Raw genomic sequence first — 23,792 nt, 5'->3', positions numbered from 1 at the left:
TTCAAAAAATGCTCCAAATGGTCTGAAACGTGTGCAAAAAAAATTTGAGCTCGATTTGAGCATACAAATATTTCAACGCGCGCGTACGCGCACGTTTTAAGATATAGATGAATTTTGAGAATGTGAGTAGAATGCGCTTGACTTGAACTATATGTGACGTAAATTTGATTGAAAAATTCCATTCCATTAATGAGATATGAATGAAAATGTGTTTTCATATAATGACGTCATAGTGACGTCACGGTCGACTGATCACAATGATTTTACAAGATTTGTCGTCTTTGGGTCACCATACATATATGGTATAAGTTTGACATTGATAGGCAATGCACTTTCTGAGCTAACCTCTGCACAACTTTTGGGGAGAAATAAAGAAAAACTAGAGATTGTAATTTGTCATTACTGACAAATTAAGGTGATCCGATTTTTTTTTTTTAAATCAATGATTCGAATCCTGATGACCATACAGGTTTCATCTGTGTTTAGAGACATTGGCCGTGTGATGTTTGGATTCTCATTTAGAAAAGGAAGTCATATCTGCCATCTTTGGTGCCAAATTCTGTATACACTAGATAACGAAGATACAGCAACAAATACATATGACCTTTGACCCACCTTTACACTCCCAAGATGGCATCTGAGGAAAAAGTAGTTATTTTGTGAAATAATTCTTACGACATCGTCTATACGTGTGCAAAATATGGGAAATATAGGAGAGGTATTCACCAAGATACTAGATGAAAAATTTATGAACTTTGACCCTAATTTACATACCCAAGATGTTGTCAAATCAAGTAGTTGTCATTTTATGAAATAATGTACGTGACATGAACTAAACATGTGCCAAAGATGGGGGTGATAAAACCTGTTTTTCTTGAGTTATTGCAAAGAAAGTTGAAAAAGGAAAGAAGTATGAAAATACATCGAAGATAAGCTTTCATTTCCACCAAGTTTTTTGACGTAATGCCGACGTCGTATCAAAAAACTGGAGGGCACATTAACGATAGCCCAAAGTCTAAACTACAACATATTAAAATCTGGGAGAAATTCACCGAAGGTTAAGTGAGCTAGGGCTCGATAAAAACATATCACGTCAATTTTCACATCTAGAAAAATTCTCTCCCATAGAGATAACACGTCATAGCGAAGACACAAAAAGATGTACATATGACCTTTGATCCCACTTTGCACAGACAAGATGGCATCTGAACAAATAGTGGTTATTTTGTGAAATTATTCTTGTAACATGTTCTTTACGTGTGTAAAATATGGAAAAGATAGGACATATATTCACCAAGATACAGGATGAAACATTTATGACCTTTGACCCTAATTTACATACCCAAGATGGTGTCTGATCAAGTAGTTGTTATTTTATGAAATAATGTACGTGACATGAACTAAACATGTGCAAAATATGGGGGTGATAAAGGCTGTTTTTCTTTGGTTATTGCAAAGAAAGTTGCAGAAAGAAAGAAATATCTCAATACATCTAAAATAAGCTTGAATTTCCAACAAAATTTTTGACCTAATCCCGACATCGTATGAAAAAATAAAGGGCACACTTACGGTAGCGTAAAGTCTCAGCTATAACACATTAAAATCTGGGAGAAATTTACCGAAGGGTTAGTGAGCTAGTGCTCGAGAAAGATAGTCGTGTCAATTTTCATTTCCAGAAAGACTGCACTCCCATAGAGATAACACGTAAACTGGTCAAATTTGATACGTTTACATTCAATCCATTTTTACGAGGTGATACCGTCATCCTTTGACCCACCTTTACACTCCCAAGATGGCATCTGAGGAAAAAGTGGTTATTTTGTGAAATGATTCTTGCGACATCGTCTATATTCGTGTGCAAAATATGGCAAAGATAGGACAGGTATTCACCAAGATGCAAAATGCAAAGTCTTAGGTACAACATAAAATCTGGGAGAAATTCACCGAAGGGTAAGTGAAAGCTAGTGCTCGATAAAGAAAAGCATGTCAATTTTCACATTAACAAAAATCCCTCCCATAGAGATAACACGTCATAACGAAAATACAGAAAGAAGTACATATGACCTTTGACCTCACTTTGCACACCCAAGATGGCGTCTGAGCAAAAAGTGGTTATTTTGTGAAATGATCCTTGTTACATGGTCTTTGTGTGTGCAAAATATGGGAAAGATAGGACATGTATTCACCAAGATACAGGATGAAACATTTATGACCTTTGACCCTAATTTACATACCCAAGATGGTGTCTGATCAAGTAGTTGTTATATTATGAAATAATGTACATGACATGAACTTAACATGTGCAAAATATGGGATTGATAGCCATTGTTGTTGTTCATCAATTGCACAGAAAGTAGTAGAAAGAAAGAAAAATAAAGAAAAAATTATGTTATTTTATAGAAATTTGAAGGAGAAGCATTAAAAAATGAGAAAAAGATAAAGTTAGGAAGGGAGATTAAGACTAACTAAAGAAAAAGAAGAAAAAAAGTGTTTAAAAAAATGAAAAAAATATTGGCAGGGGTGAGCCTCGAACCAGGGACCTTAGGATTACGAGTCGGATGCGCTATGCAATGACCTATGTCATGCTCCATAGGCCCTGTGTATTAAGCAAAATGACGCTGCATCGAAGCCTCGTGCCATTTTCAACCAAGTTTTTCGACGTGATGCCGACGTCGTATGAAAAAACGAAGGGCACACTTACGAAAGCCCAAAGTCTCAGCTACAACATACTAAAATCTGGGAAAAATTCACCGAAGCAAAAGTGAGCTAGTGCTCGAAAAAGAGAGTCATGTCAATTTTCACTGCCAGAAAAACTGCTCTCCCATAGAGATAACACGTAAACTGGTCAAATTCTACAAGGATACATTCAATCCATTTTTACGAGGCGATGACGTCATCCAATCAAAATGTTGTTTTTACATTAATGAAAGAACATTTCATAAGCTACAACATACTGAAATATGGGAGAAAATTGGCAGAGGATAAGTGAGTTACGCTCGAGTGAACTTGTAATTTGATGACGTCATTTTGAAAATTTACTTTTTTTACTTTATTAAGAAATTTGATATCTTTTAATCATTTTTCCAGCATTGCCTACCCATGAAATGACATGTACAACTCATCAGCTTTCAATATGTGTAAAGAAAATGGGGGGTCACCGTCCATCCTGACGAGTAAAATCGGATTTAAAATTGGCAGTTTTTTGGCATAGTTGTACTGTATATCGCCATTGACGCGCGCGCGGAATTTCAACTTTGACGGGCCCGTATGACGTCATATTGAGTCGGATTGACTTGAAACGTGGTATAAATATTCCTTGACATTTCAGACATGCGATCAAAGTGAAAAAACGGGAAATTTCAATTGCATATGAGCTGTGCGTGCGTATATGCGCGCGCGCGTACGCGTCCGTCCGATTTTTTCAATTTTTCAAAAAATACTCCAAATGGTCTGAAACGTGTGCAAAAAAATTTTGAGCTCGATTGACGCATACAAATATTTCAACGCGCGCGTACGCGCACGTTTTAAGTGAAAATATGAATTTTGAGAACATGAGTAGAATGCGCATAATTTGAAATATATGTGACGTAAATTTCATTGAAAAATTCTATTTCATTAATGAGATATGATTGAGAATGTGTTTTCATATAATGACGTCATAGTGACGTCACGGTTGACTGATCACAATGATACATTAGTTTTGCCGTCTTTGGGACATGATGCATACATGATATAATTTTGAAATTGACAGGCAGCGGAGTTTCTGAGCTAACCTCTGCACAACTTTTGGGGAGAAATAAAGAAAAACTAGAGATTGTAATTTGTCATTACTGACAAATTAAGGTGATCCGATTTTTTTTTTTCATCAATGATTCGAGTCCTGATCGCAATAGGCATGACCATACAGGTTTCGTCTGTTGATAACAACGTTGGCCGTGTGATGTTTGAATTCTCGTTTAGAAAAGGGAGTCATATCTGCCATCTTTGGTACCAAATTCCGTATATACTAGATAACGAAGATACAACAACAAATACATATGACCTTTGACCCACCTTTACACTCCCAAGATGGCATCTGAGGAAAAAGTGGTTATTTTGTGAAATGATTCTTGCGACATCGTCTATACGTGTGCAAAATATGGGAAAGATAGGACAGGTATTCGCCAAGATACAAGATGAAACATTTATGACCTTTGACCCTAATTTACATACCCAAGATGTTGTCCGATCAAGTAGTTGTTCTTTTATGAAATAATGTACGTGACATGAACTAAATATGTGCAGAATATGGGGGTGATAGGGCGTGTTTTTCTTGAGTTATTGCAAAGAAAGTTGCAGAAAGAAAGAAATATCTCAATACATAGAAGATAAGCTTTAATTTCAACCAAGTTTTTTATCGTGATCCCGACATCGTATGAAAAAACAAAATGAAATCTAACGATAGCGCAAAGTCTCAGCTACAACATATTAAAATCTGGGAGAAATTCACTGAAGGGTAAGTGAGCTAGTGCTCGATAAAGACAATCATGTCAATTTTCACATTTATAAAAATTCCCTCCCATAGAGATAACACGTCATAACGAAGATACAAAAAGAAGTACATATGACCTTTGACCTCAATTTGCACAGACAAGATGGCATCTGAGTAAAAAGTGGTTATTTTGTGAAATGATCCTTGTAACATGGTCTTTGCGTTTGCAAAATATGGGAAAGATAGGACATGTATTCACTAAGATACAGGATGAAACACTTATGACCTTTGACCCTAATTTACATACCCAAGATGGTGTCCGATCAAGTAGTTGTTATTTTATGAAATAATGTACGTGACATGAACTAAACATGTGCAAAATATAGAAGTGATAGGGCGTGTTTTTCTTGAGTTATTGCAAAGAAAGTTGCAGAAAGAAAGAAATATCTCAATACATCGAAGATAAGCCTGAATTTCAACCAAAATTTTTGACGTGATCCCGACATCGTATGAAAAAACGAAGGGCACACTTACGGTAGCGTAAAGTCTCAGCTACAACATATGAAAATCTGGGAGAAATTTACCGAAGCTTAAGTGAGCTAGTGCTCGATAAAGATAGTCATGTCAATTTTCATTTCCAGAAAAACTGCACTCCCATAGAGATAACACGTAAACTGGTCAAATTTGACAAGGTTACTTTCAATCCATTTTTACGAGGTGATACCGTTATCCAATCAAAATTTTGTAATTTTGTGTTTGAAAGAACATTAAATAAGCTACTACATACTGAAATCTGGGTGAAAATTGACAAAGGACTAGTGAGATACGCTCGAATGAACTTGATATTTGATGACGTCATTTTGAAAATTTACTTTTTTTACTTTATTAAGAAATTTGCTATTTTTTAATCATTTTGTCAGCATTGCCACCCCATGAAATGACATGTACAACTCATCAGGTTTTAAAATATGTAAAGAAAATGGGGGGTCACCGTCCATCCTGACGAGTAAAATCGAATTTAAAATTAGCAGTTTTTTGGCATAGTTGCACTGTATATCGCCATTGACGCGCGCGCGGAATTTCAACTTTGACGGGCCCGTATGACGTCATATTGAGTCGCATTGATTTGAAACTTGGTATGAATATTCCTTAACATTTCAGACATCCGATCAAAGTGAAAAAACTGGAAATTTCAATTGCACATGAGCTGTGCGTGCGTATATGCGCGCGCGCGTACGCGTCCGTCCGATTTTTTCAATTTTTCAAAAAATGCTTCAAATGGTCTGAAACGTGTGCAAAAAAATTTTGAGCTCGATTGGAGCATACAAATATTTCAACGCGCGCGTACGCGCACGTTTTAAGAGAAAATATGAATTTTGAGAACATGAGTAGAATGCGCATAATTTGAAATATATGTGACGTGAATTTCATTGAAAAATTTCATTCCATTAATGAGATATGATTGAGAATGTGTTTTCATATAATGACGTCATAGTGACGTCACGGTCGACTGATCACAATGATACATTAGATTTGTCGTCTTTGGGACATGATGCATACATGGTATAATTTTGAAATTGATAGGCAGCGGACTTTCTGAGCTAACCTCTGCACAACTTTTGCGGAGAAATAAAGAAACAAAGAAGAAGAAAGAATCCGTACAGATACAGAAGGTGATCCGAAGGATACTCGGATCACCTAACTAGAGATTGTAATTTGTCATCACTGACAAATTAAGGTGATCCGATTTTTTTTTTTCATCAATTATTCGAGTCCTGATCGCAATAGGCATGACCATACAAGTTTCATCTGTGTTTAGAGACATTGGCCGTGTGATGTTTGCATTCTCATTTAGCAAAGGGAGTCATATCTGCCATGTTAGGTACCAAATTCTGTATACACTATAACGAAGAAACAGCAACAAGTACATATGACCTTTTACCCACCTTTGCACTCCTAAGATTGCATCTGATGAAATAGTGGTTATTTTGTGAAATGATTCTCGCGACATCGTCTATACGTGTGAAAAATATGGGAAAGATAGGACAGGTATTCACTAAGATACAAGATGAAACATTTATGACCTTTGACCCTAATTTACATACCCAAGATGTTGTCCGGTCTAGTAGTTGTTATTTTATGAAATAATGTACGTGACATGAACTAAACATGTGCAAAATATGGGTATGATAGGGCGTGTTTTTCTTGAGTTATTGCAAAGAAAGTTGCAGAAAGAAAGATATATCTCAATACATAGAAGATAAGCCTTAAATTCAACCAAGTTTTTTATCGTAATCCCGACATCGTATGAAGAAACAAAGGTAACAAAACGATAGCGCAAAGTCTCAGCTACAACATACTAAAATCTGGGAGAAATTCACCGAAGGGTAAGTGAGCTAGTGCTCGATAAAGGCAATCATGTCAATTTTCACATTAAAAAAAAATTCCCTCCCATAGAGATAACACGTCATAACGAAGATAGAGAAAAAAGTACATATGACCTTTGACCTCACTTTGCAAAGACAAGATGGCATCTGAGCAAAAAGTGGTTATTTTGTGAAATGATTCTTGTAACATGGTCTTTGCGTGTGCAAAATATGGGAAAGATAGGACATGTATTCACTAAGATACTGGGTGAAACATTTATGACCTTTGACCCTAATTTACATACCCAAGATGGTGTCCGATCAAGTAGTTGTTATTTTATGAAATAATTCACGTGACATGAACTAAATATGTGCAAAATATGGAAGTGATAGACGCCGTTTTTCTTGAGTTATTGCGAAGAAAGTTGCAGAAAGAAAGAAATATCTCAATACATCGAAGATAAGCCTGAATTTCAACCCAATTTTTTGACGTGATTCTGACATCGTATGAAAAAACAAAGGGCACACTTACGGTAGCGTAAAGTCTCAGCTACAACATATTAAAATCTGGGAGAAATTCACCGAAGCTTAAGTGAGCTAATGCTCGATAAAGATAGTAATGTCAATTTTCATTTCCAGAAAAACTGCACTCCCATAGAGATAACACGTAAACTCGTCAAATTTGACAAGATTACTTTCAATCCATTTTTACGAGGTGATACCGTCATCCAATCAAAATTTTGTAAATATATGTTTGAAAGAATATTAAATAAGCTACATCATACTGAAATCTAGGTGAAAATTGACAAAGGACTAGTGAGATACGCTCGAATGAACTTGAAATTTGATGACGTCATTTTGAAAATTTACTTTTTTTACTTTATTAAGAAATTTGATATCTTTTAATCATTTTGTCAGCATTGCCACCCCATGAAATAACATGTACAACTCATCAGCTTTCAAAATATGTACAGAAAATGGGGGGTCACCGTCCATCCTGACGAGTAAAATCGGATTTAAAATTGGCGGTTTTTTGGCATAGTTGCACTGTATATCGCCATTGACGCGCGCGCGGAATTTCAACTTTGACGGGCCCGTATGACGTCATATTGAGTCGGATTGACTTGAAACTTGGTAGAAATATTCCTTGACATTTCAGACAGCCGATAAGTGTGAAAAAACGGGAAATTTCTATTGCATATGAGCTGTGCGTGCGTATATGTGCGCGCGCGTACGCGTCCGTCCAATTTTTTCAATTTTTCAAAAAATGCTCCAAATGATCTGAAACGTGTGCAAAAAAAATTTGAGCTCGATTGGAGCATGTCAACATTTTAACGCGCGCGTACGCGCACGGTTTGAGTGTAAACTGAAATGTGAGAAAATGTGTAGAATACGCTTGATTTGAACTATATGTGACGTAAATTTCATGGAAAAAATCCTTTCCATTAATGAGATATTAATGAAAATGTGTTTTCATATAATGACGTCATAGTGACGTCACGGTCCATTGATCACAATGATTTTACAAAATCTGTCGTCTTTGTGACATGATACATATATGGTATAATTTTGAAATTGATAGGCAGAGGACTTTCTGAGTTAATCTCTGCACAACTTTTGTCCAGAAATAAAGAATCAGTACAGATACAATAGGTGATCCGAAGGATACTCGGATCACCTAAAAAGAAGAAAGAATCCGTACAGATACAGAAGGTGATCCGAGAGGATACTCGGATCACCTAAAAAGAATCCGTACAGATACAGAAGGTGATCCGAGAGGATACTCGGATCACCTAACTAGAGATTGTAATTTGTCATTACTGACAAATTAAGGTGATCCGATTTTTTTTTTCATCAATGATTCGAGTCCTGATCGCAATAGGCATGACCATACAGGTTTCGTCTGTTGTTAAAAACGTTGGCCGTGTGATGTTTGAATTCTCGTTTAGAAAAGGGAGTCATATCTGCCATCTTTGGTACCAAATTCCGTATACACTAGATAACGAAGATATAACAACAAATACATATGACCTTTGACCCACCTTTACACTCCCAAGATGGCATCTGAGGAAAAAGTGGTTATTTTGTGAAATGATTCTTGCGACATCGTCTATACGTGTGCAAAATATGGAAAAGATAGGACAGGTATTCGCCAAGATACAAGATGAAACATTTATGACCTTTGACCCTAATTTACATACCCAAGATGTTGTCCGATCAAGTAGCTGTTATTTTATGAAATAATGTACGTGACATGAACTAAACATGTGCAGAATATGGGGGTGATAGGGCGTGTTTTTCTTGAGTTATTGCAAAGAAAGTTGCAGAAAGAAAGAAATATCTCAATACATCGAAGATAAGCTTTAATTTCAACCAAGTTTTTTATCGTGATCCCGACATCGTATGAAAAAACGAAATAAGATTAACGATAGCGCAAAGTCTCAGCTACAACATATTAAAATCTGGGAGAAATTCACCGAAGGATAAAAGAGCTAGTGCTCGATAAAGACAATCATGTCAATTTTCACATTAAAGAAAATTCCCTCCCATAGAGATAACACGTCATAACGAAGATACAAAAAGAAGTACATATGACCTTTGACCTCAATTTGCAACGACAAGATGGCATCTGAGTAAAAAGTGGTTATTTTGTGAAATGATCCTTGTAACATGGTCTTTGCGTGTGCAAAATATGGGAAAGATAGGACATGTATTCACTAAGATAAAGGGTGAAACACTTATGACCTTTGACCCTACTTTACATACCCAAGATGGTGTCCGATCAAGTAGTTGTTATTTTATGAAATAATGTACGTGACATGAACTAAACATGTGCAAAATATAGAAGTGATAGAGGCCGTTTTTCTTGAGTTATTGCAAAGAAAGTTGCAGAAAGAAAGAAATATCTCAATACATCGAAGATAAGCCTGAATTTCAACCCAATTTTTTGACGTGATTTCGACATCGTATGAAAAAACAAAGGGCACACTTACGGTAGGGTAAGGTCTCAGCTACAACATATTAAAATCTGGGAGAAATTTACCGAAGCTTAAGTGAGCTAGTGCTCGATAAAGATAGTCATGTCAATTTTCATTTCCAGAAAAACTGCACTCCCATAGAGATAACACGTAAACTGGTCAAATTTGACAAGATTACTTTTAATCCATTTTTACGAGGTGATACCGTTATCCAATCAAAATATTGTAATTTTATGTTTGAAAGAATATTAAATAAGCTACATCATACTGAAATCTGGCTGAAAATTGACAAAGGACTAGTGAGATACGCTCGAATGAACTTGAAATTCGATGACGTCATTTTGAAAATTTACTTTTTTTACTTTATTAAGAAATTTGATATCTTTTAATCATTTTGTCAGCATTGCCACCCCATGAAATGACATGTACACTTCATCAGCTTTCAAAATATGTACAGAAAATGGAGGGTCACCGTCCATCCTGACGAGTAAAATCGGATTTAAAATTGGCAGTTTTTTGGCATAGTTTTACTGTATATCGCCATTGACGCGCGCGCGGAATTTCAACTTTGACGGGCCCGTATGACCTCATATTGAGTCGGATTGACTTGAAACTTGGTAGAAATATTCCTTGACATTTCAGGCAGCCGATAAGTGTGAAAAAACGGGAAATTTCTATTGCATATGAGCTGTGCGTGCGTATATGAGCGCGCGCGTACGCGTCCGTCCAATTTTTTCAATTTTTCAAAAAATGCTCCAAATGGTCTGAAACGTGTGCAAAAAAAAATTGAGCTCGATTTGAGCATACAAATATTTCATCGCGCGCGTACGCGCACGTTTTTAGATATAGATGAATTTTGAGAATGTGAGTAGAATGCGCTTGACTTAAACTATATGTGACGTAAATTTGATTGAAAAATTCCATTCCATTAATGAGATATGAATGAAAATGTGTTTTCATATAATGACGTCATAGTGACGTCACGGTCGACTGATCACAATGATTTTACAAGATTTGTCGTCTTTGGGTCACCATACATATATGGTATAAGTTTGACATTGATAGGCAATGCACTTTCTGAGCTAACCTCTGCACAACTTTTGGGGAGAAATAAAGAAAAAGAAGAAGAAAGAATCCGTACAGATACAGAAGGTGATCCGAGAGGATACTCGGATCACCTAATAAGCTTTAATTTCAACCAAGTTTTTGGACGTGATTCCGACACCGTATGAAAAAATGAAGGGCACACTTACGATAGCCCAAAGTCTCAGCTACAACATATCGAAATCTGGGAGAAATTCACCGAAGCATAAGTGAGCTAGTGCTCGAAAAAGATAGTCATGTCAATTTTCACTTCCAGAAAAACTGCTCTCCCATAGAGATAACACGTAAACTGGTCAAATTTTACAAGGATGCTTTCAATCCATTTTTACGAGGTGATGACGTCATCCAATCAAATTTTTGTAATTATAAATATGAAAGTACATTTAATAAGCTACAACATACTGAAAACTGGGTGAAAATTGGCAAAGGATAAGCGAGATACGCTCGAGTGAACTTGAAATTTGATGACGTCATTTTGAAAATTTACTTTTTTTACTTTATTAAGAAATTTGATATCTTTTAATCATTTTTTCAGTATCGCCAACCCATGAAATGATATGTAAAACTCATCAGCTTTCAAAATATGTAAAGAAAATGGGAGGTCACCGTCCATCCTGACGAGTAAAATCGGATTTAAAATTGGCGGTTTTTTGGCATTGTTGCATTGTATATCGCCATTGACGCGCGCGCGGAATTTCAACTTTGACGGGCCCGTATGACGTCATATTGAGTCGGATTGACTTGAAACTTGGAAGAAATATTCCTTGACATTTCAGGCATATGATAAATGTGAAAAAACGGGAAATTTCTATTCCATATGACATGTGCGTGCGTATATGTGCGCGCGCGTACGCGTCCGTCCAATTTTTTCAATTTTTCAAAAAATGCTCTAAATGGTCTGAAACGTGTGCAAAAAGATTTTGAGCTCGATTGGAGCATACAAATATTTCAACGCGCGCGTACGCGCACGTTTTAATAATAAATATGAATTTTGATAATATGAGTAAAATGTGCTTGACTTGAAATATATGTGACGTAAATTTCATTGAAAATGTCCATTCCATTAATGAGATATGAATGAAAATGTGTTTTCATATAATGACGTCATAGTGACGTCACGGTCGACTGATCACTATGATTTTACTTGCGCTGTCGTCTTTGCGACATGATACATATATGGTGTAAGTTTGACATTGAGAGGCAATGCACTTTCTGAGCTAACCTCTGCACAACTTTTGAGGAGAAATAAAGAAAGAAACAAAGAAAGAAGAAAGATTCAGTACAGATACAGAAGGTGATCCGAGAGGATACTCGGATCACCTAATAAAGAAAGAAACAAAGAAAGAAGAAAGATTCAGTACAGATACAGAAGGTGATCCGAGAGGATACTCGGATCACCTAATAATACGCAGATTTAAGAGTTTCACCAACTCTTTACTCACGGCTCACTCTACTGTTAGTATTCGTTTCTATACTTACTGCTGGATGCCACGGTTGAGAAAATACGCGAATCTTCGGGGTGTGAACAACGGAGGCCGACACTTCCACGATATCAATTTAGGCAAGCACCATCGGTGTGTGACCTCATCCGTCACGCGAAGAAAATCTCTCTCCATCTCCACCTCTTCAAAGCATTTCAGCTTAAAGGGAAAATTGCCGTTTCACTTCAGCGTTGGTTTTGATTGAGTTAAAACACCAAACAATGGGACATGTACAAATTTCATTTAAAGCAGTCAAAAAGTGCACTTTAACAAAATCATACACGGTTTGATAGTGAACAAACGAAATGGTATGTAGCAATTTCATCACAATCAGATCTGAAATAATACAACGTTATTTATTTAATTAATCTTGAACCCGTTCGTGTTTTTATTGAACCGTACATATACTTTTTGTTGAAACCTCAATAAGCGATTATATCTCGGGCACGGGTGTCATGTAATTATCGTTTGGGGCAACAGTGGGTTTTATTATCATCATTATTATTGGCGTATAATATAGCGGTCATAGTAATCATGTTTGCGTTCTTGTGTGCAAGCTAATTAAAGTCACGTGTGGTCGTGGCATCATCACTTCATTTCATTATTCAACGTTTTTCATTTTTTTTTTGTGAAATCATACGAAATGATAAACGTCATTTTTTTTCATGCCTGCATAGTCTTATTTTTGTACTTCCGTTTGCTCAATTACACTTTGATCATAACAACCCAGCTTTAACGCAGAGGACATATCACTTTAAACTTCATATACCCCCGCCATAACGTACATCGGAGGGGAATGGTTAAGACCGAATGAAATAGGAGTCTGATTGTTCGTATCCACGATCAAAAGAAAACAAAGATCATGTATTTTTCCTGCTGCTTTTTCCAATCTATGACAGCAGAGACAATAAAAGATCGCGTTCAGACAGTTTCAAAGCTCTAGGCTCAAGCTGCTTACCAAATCATTGCATGATTATTTTCATCCGTGTATAGGCTCTGTCTACTGTTATTATAGTTCAGTTATTCATCACTTAACCGAGTCAATTGATGTATTCATTCAATATTTGCGTATCCATATTCATTTAATCATTTGATATGTCGGTTCCGTATGTTTGTTTGTTTGTTTGTTTGTCTGTGTGTTTGTCTGTTTGTCTGTCTGTCTGTCTTTGTACAAGATAACACGAGAATGGCTGAACGAATTTTCGGCAAACTTGCAGGGTATGTTTATAAGAAAGTAAGAAAGAAACGATTCAGTTTGGGGGTCATGAGATCAAAGTTTAAAGATCATGGGATCAAAAAGGACACATCTCTCAATAACTCAACAACGGAAGATCAGATTTTCACCAAACCAAATGTATTGTGTAGATGTCCCTATATCTCTGTATTTGTGTTGCCTATACGAAATAGCGATATGCTAATCATAGCTGCTTGGCGGAGGTCTGCTCTTGCGAAGTGCTCCTCTAGTTATTGTTATTGATTTGTTTGTAGTGAGCAGGTTTTACCGTCGTCTGAAACATTGATGCCGTTAATGTAATCCAAGCTATAAGGCTAAAAGCTCCACCAGCGATTAGAGATATATGCGGTCGTTTGTCTATTTTTCTTTGATTTTATTACACTCCTGTCACATTTTATGTGAGAGCGTGACGCATAAAATGAAAGGATCAAGGAAATGAAAACTAAGGATCGACAACCATTACGGATAACCTTTAAACGTGTTAGCGTGGAACATCTAAATGTCCATTTAACCCGAGGGTAAGCTGTTCAATTCCATTTTGACGACGGAGGAATTTCTAAACCTGATGTCTCCCTATGATACGAGACAGCCAGTGTTATGGTGTCATGTACACATTCATTACAATAGTCAAAAAGACACATACAAGACAATGTGCCTCACCAAACCATCCATTTCCTTGTTCACGTTTGGTCAATTACAATAAGAACAATAGGGCCTAACCTCATTTCATTAGCCTGCTTGCAATCCTGAACGAATGCATACGTTTATGAGGGGGTGGGGGGGGGGGGGGTGGGGATGGGGACGTATTCTATCATTACAAGAAACATCATAGGTAAATATCAACTAATAGATTGAGCCTGATACTAATCGACCAGAAATCCTCGCTAACAGTGACTGCATGTGACATATCAATCCAATTCAAATTTTAATTGAACTTAGCTAGTTTAATAATGATAGAGGGCGCTGTATTGTAGAAGTGTAAAAGTATTCATTGATCTCTTAAGGCCACCGCACACTACACGATCAGACTGGTCTTAAAGTCTTAAGCCAAGCTGGGACTTAACCAGTCGTACGACCGGACACCGCACACTATACGACCCGACTGTACAGCGCGCGCAGTGCGCACTGCGTGCGCTTGCGTTTTACTGCATTGTGAATGGCTGAAAGCTCACGACTGGTCGTAGAAATTCAACATGTCAAATCTCTACGACTGGCGCGAAGACCCAGTCGTACGACTAGAAAATGGCAAGACTGTGACGTCACACTTCTAGTCTTAAGGTCTTAAGACCGGTGAATCGGGGCAAAATCGTGTAGTGTGCGGCAAGCTTAATACGCACTTCCCAGCCGTTCGTATATTTCGTCCACAGTACTCCGCATTGCCGCATTATAACAAATTCCAATGATCTGCATCTACATCAACAGAAACAATCACTGCAAAGCTGAGTGGTTTGACATTCATAAAGTAAAATAAAAGTCGCAGAACACCTGAGTATGAATATAGTATACTGCGCGGGGAGTTTGACTATTGTCTTTTGAAGGCATTATTCATGTTATTTACCATTATTTTGCAGATGAAACAAGAACCCAGCTTTAGTGCTTCAAAATAGTTCTAAAAATGTAATTCAGGGATAGGAACAACCAATATAAAAAGTTGATAAGTGTAATCAGTGTTAAGTACTGTTAATATACAAAATGTGAGCAATAGTTATATATAAAAATAATTGTTTCTAGATTAAACTCTCTACAGTTATAATATGGTTTAGTGAGAAATGGTGATACAATGTATCTCCTTATATTTTGGGCTTTGTTGCAAAATTGTATAATTATGGTAGGATGTTTTGTGATTCAACTGACCTACTCATTTGCATCACATTTGATAACTCGTACATTTTTTAAATCACTACTCCAAATGGGTGATTTTATTTTGTATAAACTTTTAGCGAAAGCAGGCAAACCTCTCCTTTCCCTTTCTCCTTTCAACTATCCTATCTCTATACAAGTCATCCCTCCCTCCTATTCCCCTCCCGATGTATTATAATAGATCATTATGTTATGCTACGGGGGCTGCACGCAAATCAAGCCACGCTTATTGTAGCCCCTCTGTATTATTCATTGTTGTATGTTTTGTTGTACTCTTGCTGTACATCGTACAAAGGCAATGAAGAAGAAAATGCAACTTATATTTATGCTTGTATATGAATGTATATGTACAATGATGATACAGAAACCAATAAATCAAATCAAATCAAAAATCAAATCAAATCAAAATGGTAAACAGTACCTTTTAAGACAAATATCAGACGGAGCAAACAGCAACAAAACGTACACGCGCACGCACTCAAACAAACAAGCCAAAATAAACAGAAAAAGCATTATTATGGTCATCTAAAATAATAATCTACGTTAAGGTGAAACAAAAAAGAGAAAAGATCAGAAAACCTGATACTTAGCCTAAAACAAACGACAGTGAGTGCCTATCATTTTGAAAAACCAGAAAAGTTCTGATAAATCAGGGAAACCCTGTAAGACTGAAGGAATGTATAAAGCTTGACATGTTTTTGGGTACATTGGTTGAGGAGAGTGAATTCCTTTACATTCATGATGAATAATATTAATATGTCGGGGAGGAAATGTTTAGTTCCTTTTATGACATGGGATTGAGACACGCGCCCTCTGTCGACAAAGAACCTGATATCAGTGGAACCACGTCCCCACGTCGCGAGCGAAGTAAAAGGTTATACGTTTCGTCTCTTTCGTGTATTTTACAGTATTTTGTTTGTGGGTTTGTTTGTAAACATGTTTGTTTTCGAGCTGAAGTCCTTGAAACAGGTCCATATGGGTGAATAACACTAGTGAATAGAGCGGAAATATACATTGTAGGCTACTAGAGTTGCTAGAGATCAGTGATTAACACGAGTAAAAGGTTATCCGGACGGGTTACACTGTAAAAACAGCGGTGTTAGAGTTAACACCACGGGTGTTAAATCTAACACCGATCAAACTTCAATAAAGGACCGCACCCACAGGTGTTAAAAATGCACTGTGATGGTGTTGAAAAGTGTTCACCTGACACTTCGTGGTGTTCATTTGACACTGTACCTGGTGTTATTTTGACACTGTACTGGTGTTAATTCAAAAATGACACCACATGGTGTTGATTTGATATTTGTTGGTGTTAATATCAATGGTTTAATACCCGTCCAGCTTCAATAAGAGACCACACCAGCTGGTGTTACTTTGGTGTAAATTTATTTTCACATTTTTTTTCAAAAATCTAGTATTTTGATGTAAAATTCTTGATCGTCTTGTTAAATAAAAAATCAACAAGAAGTGCAGTTACTAAGAAACTCTTCAAAAAACAGTTTAAAATTTGGAAATGACACCCGGAGGTGTTAATTTAACACCATAAATGAGCACCGAAAATTTAACACCAGCTCGGTGTTCTCTATTTAACACCGGACTTTTTGCAGTGTACGCAGAACAAAGCATTCAGCGTGGTGCCCTCTATCGGACTGTGATATGAAAGGGCGGATTCTCCCAAGATAATATCTTCATAAATAGACAGGACTCTCTTCTTCACAACCACCACACATTGATCTATAGATAATTGACCGGATTGTATTACTGGAAGTAGTAGTCACTAACGCTGCAATGAATCTGACCTCGCCACATCACAAGCAGCCATCCCAGATATGCCTTGTCTGATAACCCCACTGCAGATTTTTCATGAGGAGCATATGAATGTGGAAATACAGTACACAAATGCCCCCAAAAATGACATAAGGATTTAAGGAATTGTGAAACGCACTGTTCGTAAGTTGAAAGTTTGTTTAATCTCTCTAAATTGTGACATTAAGAAATGATTATTGAACATAAAAAATGCTAGAACATTAAAACAGGACTTATAGACCTATAACTCCTCCAAGATTATAAATGCTCTAACATTACCACTGGGAAAACGAGGGAACATTTTATGTTTTTTTTTCTATTAAAAAAAGACACACTGAAAATGAGAGCAAGTACATGTATAAGATATGAAGAATTATCAATCATATTTCTTAAGATTTACGCATTTTTTTTTTTGAAAGCATTACTAAATGTTCCACTGAAATGCTCGGGGGAAACTTCCCCTTAAACCATCTACAGTCGTATTGCGGCTACATGAAAACATGTATAGAGTCCTCTCCACAATCAAAGGACATGGTCACTGTAACACCGGAAGTTACTCAGGAAAAAGATCTATATGGGACGAAACGTATTATGATTTGTCTCTTCCTACATGAACCAAGGTCGGATTCACCCATATGTAGGCTAAATTCTGTTCCAGGCAACAGTTATTATTACTGCCACATGCATCACTGAGTGAAGCAAACAAAATATTACACTGATTCAAACAGTGGGTAAAAAAACAAACATACATGTACTTAAATACCACAATAGACGGACCGGATATCCGTTTTCGGAAAGATCTTTGGTTCGAAACCCTTACTTCACCACTTTCTTGATGTACACTGTCTGAAACAGCGCAATTAGCGTCTGAAAAAAAATACCACTTATTGTAATACACGTACATGCGATAAAAATCCGATAAAGCCACTGAAGTTGTAAGATATAATTTGGATATCCACTGATCCAAGCAATAAATCCTTTACAAAAGGAGTGATTTTTTTTAAGGGGCATCACAAAGACTTAAAGGGGATGGCTAGTAACCGATCAGTGGGAATCAGTGGGAATGCTGAGGGATGATTGTTCCAATCCTTGTGGGATTCATTTAGAAGTTCGTTGTATATCTACTGTTGTGTGAGAAATTATTTGCTTCAGAACGGTCTAATATTTAAGTAATGTGCAGATTAATGCCCCGTCAGTGACCAGGCACGCTAACCTGGCAACATTAAACTGCACATTACTTGAATATGAGACCATTCTGAAGCAAATTTTCACACAACAATAGATATATAATGCACTCTTAAATGAATCCCACAAGGATTGGAACAATCATCCTCCAGCATTCAAACTGATTCCCACTGATCAGTTACTAGCCATCCCCTTTAAATGCAGTCATGGAATTATTTCTGTTCTTGTTTTTGTTTCGCTTTCTTTTCTGTTCTAAAAATAATCTTATAGGCCCTATGCAGAACGTAAAAGTTTAATGTTCGAACTTGAAGCCGTAAAGCGGTCATAGGACTTACATACAATCTACATTGTTTCAATGAAATAATATCGCTGCATTTCATTGCGATGTTTTTACCATTTTTTACCTTTGTGCAGGACATCACTGCCGCGTGTGGGACATACATGTTGTAGGTAGGCCTATATCATGTAATCATGAACTGTGGATAAGGGTTATACTTGCTAACGATAGTCCCAGGTAAGTTGATTCGAAGTACTTTCACGTATTTCCTCCTTTTTGCGCACATTTAATACAAAACCAGCTTTAGTTGTACAGATATCATAACGAAACACCATATAAATAAAGGATCAATATAGTAAGCAATGATAATGCTGACGCTGCTATTGATGATTTCAGAAGATATGACGATTACACTAATCAGTCTATATGACAATGATGATAATGATATCAATGATGGTGATTATAATGAGGATAATGATAAAGATGAAAGTAATAATAATGATGGTGATGATAATAATGGTAGTAATAATGATAATAATAATGATAATGATAATAACAATTATAGTAATACAAGGAAAACAAAAAGAGGAATCTAGCGTGAACACTAGAAGAGTAGGAAAGTCACGGAAGCACGGTAACATGTATACTTTTATTTTTGTCTAGTTTTTGCTCTCTGTTGTTTGTATTGTTGACTCATTTACGACCTTCTCGAACGGGAAAGAAAATTCTGGCAAACGGAATCGGATAGAATAATGAAATTGCGTGAGTTAAGTATATAGATTTTTTCGGCTCAGTCCCCGCCCACCTTTAACCTGAATATTTCCATCAAATATACTCCGCAGGGATTAAATTCCCGTAAGCCTACCGTGCAACGGATTGCAGGTCATTCGGGTCAAACGAAAGCACGGATTTTCTTACCTGGGAACTCCTGAGTTATGTTATTTATTTATATACTTATTGAATTATGGGAAGGGAGGGGCACTTAGCCTTCCTAACCTTGACCTTTGGTGACAACATATAAACTTTTCTTATTCTTGACACGATGAATTCGTATAATGTAATACTCGTAGTTATATTGTATTTGATGACTCTGCCAGGCTTTAGTGGTGACGGGTCCTAATGTATACACACACGCACCCACGACCCTACCGAAATATCACGTAAGAGGTTACCATGTCTCCAAATGAGCGGCCCTATAGACAACTAGACACGAAGCAACTTTCTAAATACCAGACATTTGTAAGAGGTATATATTCTCTTTTACAATAAGGTTCGTAATTGCGAAGATTCGTTAATCCGAAAATGAAATAAGTTTCATTAGTCCGAAGGTTCGACATAGTCAGAAAATGAAACAAGGTTCGTTGATATGACAATGGAAAAAAGTTTGAAACCATTTCCATTTCGGATCAACAAACATCTATTAGGCCTATCATACAGAAAGGTACATGGAATTTGAGCATTAATTTTTCGGAATAGTACACCTGATTCGGAATAATGAACCTTATTTCAATTTCTGCGGAATAACAGACATCACCCGCCAGTATAACACCTTAGTAAAGAGGTACGTCTGCACACAAACAAGAACATAAGTCTCTAGACTCTAAATTTAAAAGAGAGTGAACAGGATATGCAGTCTTAACGAGAAATAAGAGAGCAACAATTCGGAAGTACTGCAAACACTTCGTCTGAGTAAAAGTGTAACGACAGAGAATGTGTTTGTGCCTGTGCATTGTTGTTGTTTTTTTTTTCTCATGTGAGATCATTAAACTGAATTGCGTTTTAAAATTGTGACCCTGAACCTCAAAACAAACAAAAAGTCGCAAGACATGAATTTTTAGTTAAGACCATGCTCTGAAAGAGCAGACTTAAAGCTTTAAAATGAGGTGTAACTTAAATGAAATGGACTCTCCTAACCTATCTAAATATTGGAAAGAAAGCACAAACTCAGGAAAAGTGTGAACTGAGAAAAGAGGCTCTGAAGTACAGTGTCTATTCAAGCGCTTAATCTTAACCAAACCGTGCTGGCTGTGCGATGAATGGGACAAAAAACAGGAAGTAAACCACCAGAGTAACAACAATGAAGGGATTATCACTTATTTTCAGTCCTCACGCAAACTCAGTGTGTGCGACTTTATGTTCGTTTTGAGGTGCACGGTCACAATTAGTCTTCGATACACTGGACTTTAGAATAAAATCACAATAGACTTACATACAATGATTTTTTTTTAAAGTGTGAAATCTTCCAAAAATACGGAAATATAACATGCAGGCAATACTTGTAACTGCAACACATTTTTTTTTTAAAAAATTCCGATAAAACATCATTTTCATTTCAGCAAAGTAAATGCACTGAATGACGGTAGATAAAAATGGTAAGTTTTTGTTTGAGGTCATATAGTGTGTCACTGTTGTGTGTCACTCGAATCTAGCCAGACATGGATTTTAGTTAAGGGCAAATCCTGAAAGAGCACACTTTAGGCTTTAAAATGACGTATAACTCAATTCAAATGAACTCTCCTAACCTATCTAAAATTGTACTTTTAAAAGTGTGTACTGCATGGGGAAGGGGGCTCTGAAATGCGGGGTCTATTCAAGCGCTTAATCTTTACCAAGCTGTGCTCTATGGGACAAAAAAAAAACCCAACAACAACAACAAACTAAACATGATGTAAAATGCCACAGCAACAAAAGAGATTATCAGATTAAGCTGAAATTGAGCATGCTCCATCAACCCATGTTGTCCATGACTAATGCCAACTTTCAAAGCAGTAGCATCATTGTTTCATAAGTTATTTAAATTGAAAGTGATGTGTAAATGGTTTTAAAGAAAAGAAAAGAAAAGAAAGGGATATTCTAAGACATACCTAATCACACTATTCTACATAAGAGGTGTTCTAAAACTGATAAAAAAGTGATTTTCCATTCTTTTTTTTTTACTCCAAATTTTTGAATAGTATAGAAGAAGAACTGCTTTTTAAGAAAATATGAAAAACTCAAGATTGACTAGGTTGACCTGTTTCATCTATTTTGAGTCATCACGTAAAATAATGGCGTACGACTTTTTGTTGGTTTTGTGATGCACGGTCACATATTATAGTAACACACCTTTACTTTCGGGGTCAATCGGTCCTTTCAAGAAAGATCCCATGCGGACAGAGCTACAATCGGTTACATGAATAATTACCCAAACCCGAATCAAATTGGGTATGTTCATAGTATCTCTATGGATTTAAAAAGAAATTAAACATCTCAAGTGCCCACAAGGGGAACAATAATATTGTGTTGGATGTCCATAAGCATGGTATTCAACTTACCGAGGAACATGGACGGTCAGATGGTGACCACTGCCATCCGAGGACCTTTAGAGTTGACCACTGAGCCATGTATAGGCCTAATATGCTTATACAATAACCTGACTTGCAAACTCTAAGTGCTTTGATCATATCGGCATGGCAGGTGGGAAGTTGAATACCAAACATCCGTCACACACACACACACACACATACATTCCTCCATTATTATCTAAACACAAACCACGAGCAGTTACAGATGTAAGTTTGGTAAAAGTACTCACCAGTTAAACTGACCTCAGGTTTGTCCGGCCTGAAACTTGGTTCAAGGAAGACGACTCTCCTCATTATTTTTTCCCCAACAAGTTTGCGGAGGAATCGAATCTGTCCAAATCCGTTTGCCTTCAGAGTTTAAACCATGGTGCAAGAATGATATACAGTAGTTCCTAGCCGTGTTTAACCTGGCGATAGAAACCGTTGCTCAACATTGCGCTTTCAATCAAGTAAAAGAAAATACACTTAACTTTAAAATCCAAAACAAAACGATGCCCCAGTGGCAGAGAAATTACTCCATGAAAGCCAATTTCAAAGCCACCTGCCTCGTTTGGATGATATTTATTACCCTATCGGAGACCAAAAAGGATCAAGGGCGCGGGATGTAGGCCTATCTCACCTAACGCTGTGTTTACGACACGTGAGTACACAAGAATGCCACTAAATGTGCTCGAATAGGGCATTTTAAAAGGCATATTATCCTGTTTTTTTTTTGGTAATGTTTCATATGCGTGCCCCATTTGCAGTTCGCGTGTGTGCGTGTACGTCTGTGTGTATGTCTGTGGGGGGAGAGATGGAGAGAGAGAGAGAGAGGGAGAGGGAGAGAGAGGGGAGAGGAGAAAGAGGAAGAGAAACAGCAGTAAAACAAACAAACAAACAAACAAACAAGATCAAGGATCACGTAGACCTATTCGTGTTTTTGCTTGCACTTTGTACTTTTGCCTCGTATACTATTACTATCATTAAATTTAATAACATGTTTACACATAGCACAGTGGACTTTCTCTCTTTCACGTCTGAGCGCCCCCCCCCCCCCCCCCCCCCCATTTCTCTCTCACATTTGTGAGTCATAGCACGTATAGCACATTAAGATCTATTTTGGAGGGCGCTATTAAGTCACCATCGTATCTGGTGCTGATGCAAACATGATCACGAGGCAGGCGAAACATTGCATGCAGAGCGTGTGAAAAGACAATAAATACAATCACAGAACACATGAAAGTACCAGCAAATCATTCATGATCATCAATTTTTTATAAAGGGGTTAAGTATTATAGAGAGTAAATAATATGACGATGTTCAGTACAACGTTGTTACTTCATTATTTATTTCAATCTTATCGTTTTTTCGTTATCATTAATTCAGTCCATCTTGCAGAATGTCATTCCATTTCATTCCATTCCATTCCATTTCATTCCATTCCATTTCATTTCAATTCATTTCATTTCATTCCATTTCATTTCATTCCATTTCATTTCATTTCATGTCATTTCATTTCATTCTATTGCCCTGTATGTCTTTCATAACCTCATAACATTTCAGTGTGGAGTTTTTAGAACTTGGTGTTCGTTAATTTGTGACTGATCTACTAATATCTATAGCGAATGTTGTAATTTAATACGCTCTCTCACCGTGCTTGTTACGTTTCACCTTCACAACTCCCAAATATCACGTCTTGCTCGC

Source organism: Diadema antillarum, unplaced genomic scaffold (assembly GCF_040938485.1).
Source record: "Diadema antillarum isolate AM-2024a unplaced genomic scaffold, OU_Dant_1.0 seq00000781_RagTag, whole genome shotgun sequence".
NCBI classification, from domain to species: domain Eukaryota; kingdom Metazoa; phylum Echinodermata; class Echinoidea; order Diadematoida; family Diadematidae; genus Diadema; species Diadema antillarum.
The sequence above is the reverse complement of the archived record's forward strand: the minus strand, read 5'-3'. Positions refer to the sequence as shown.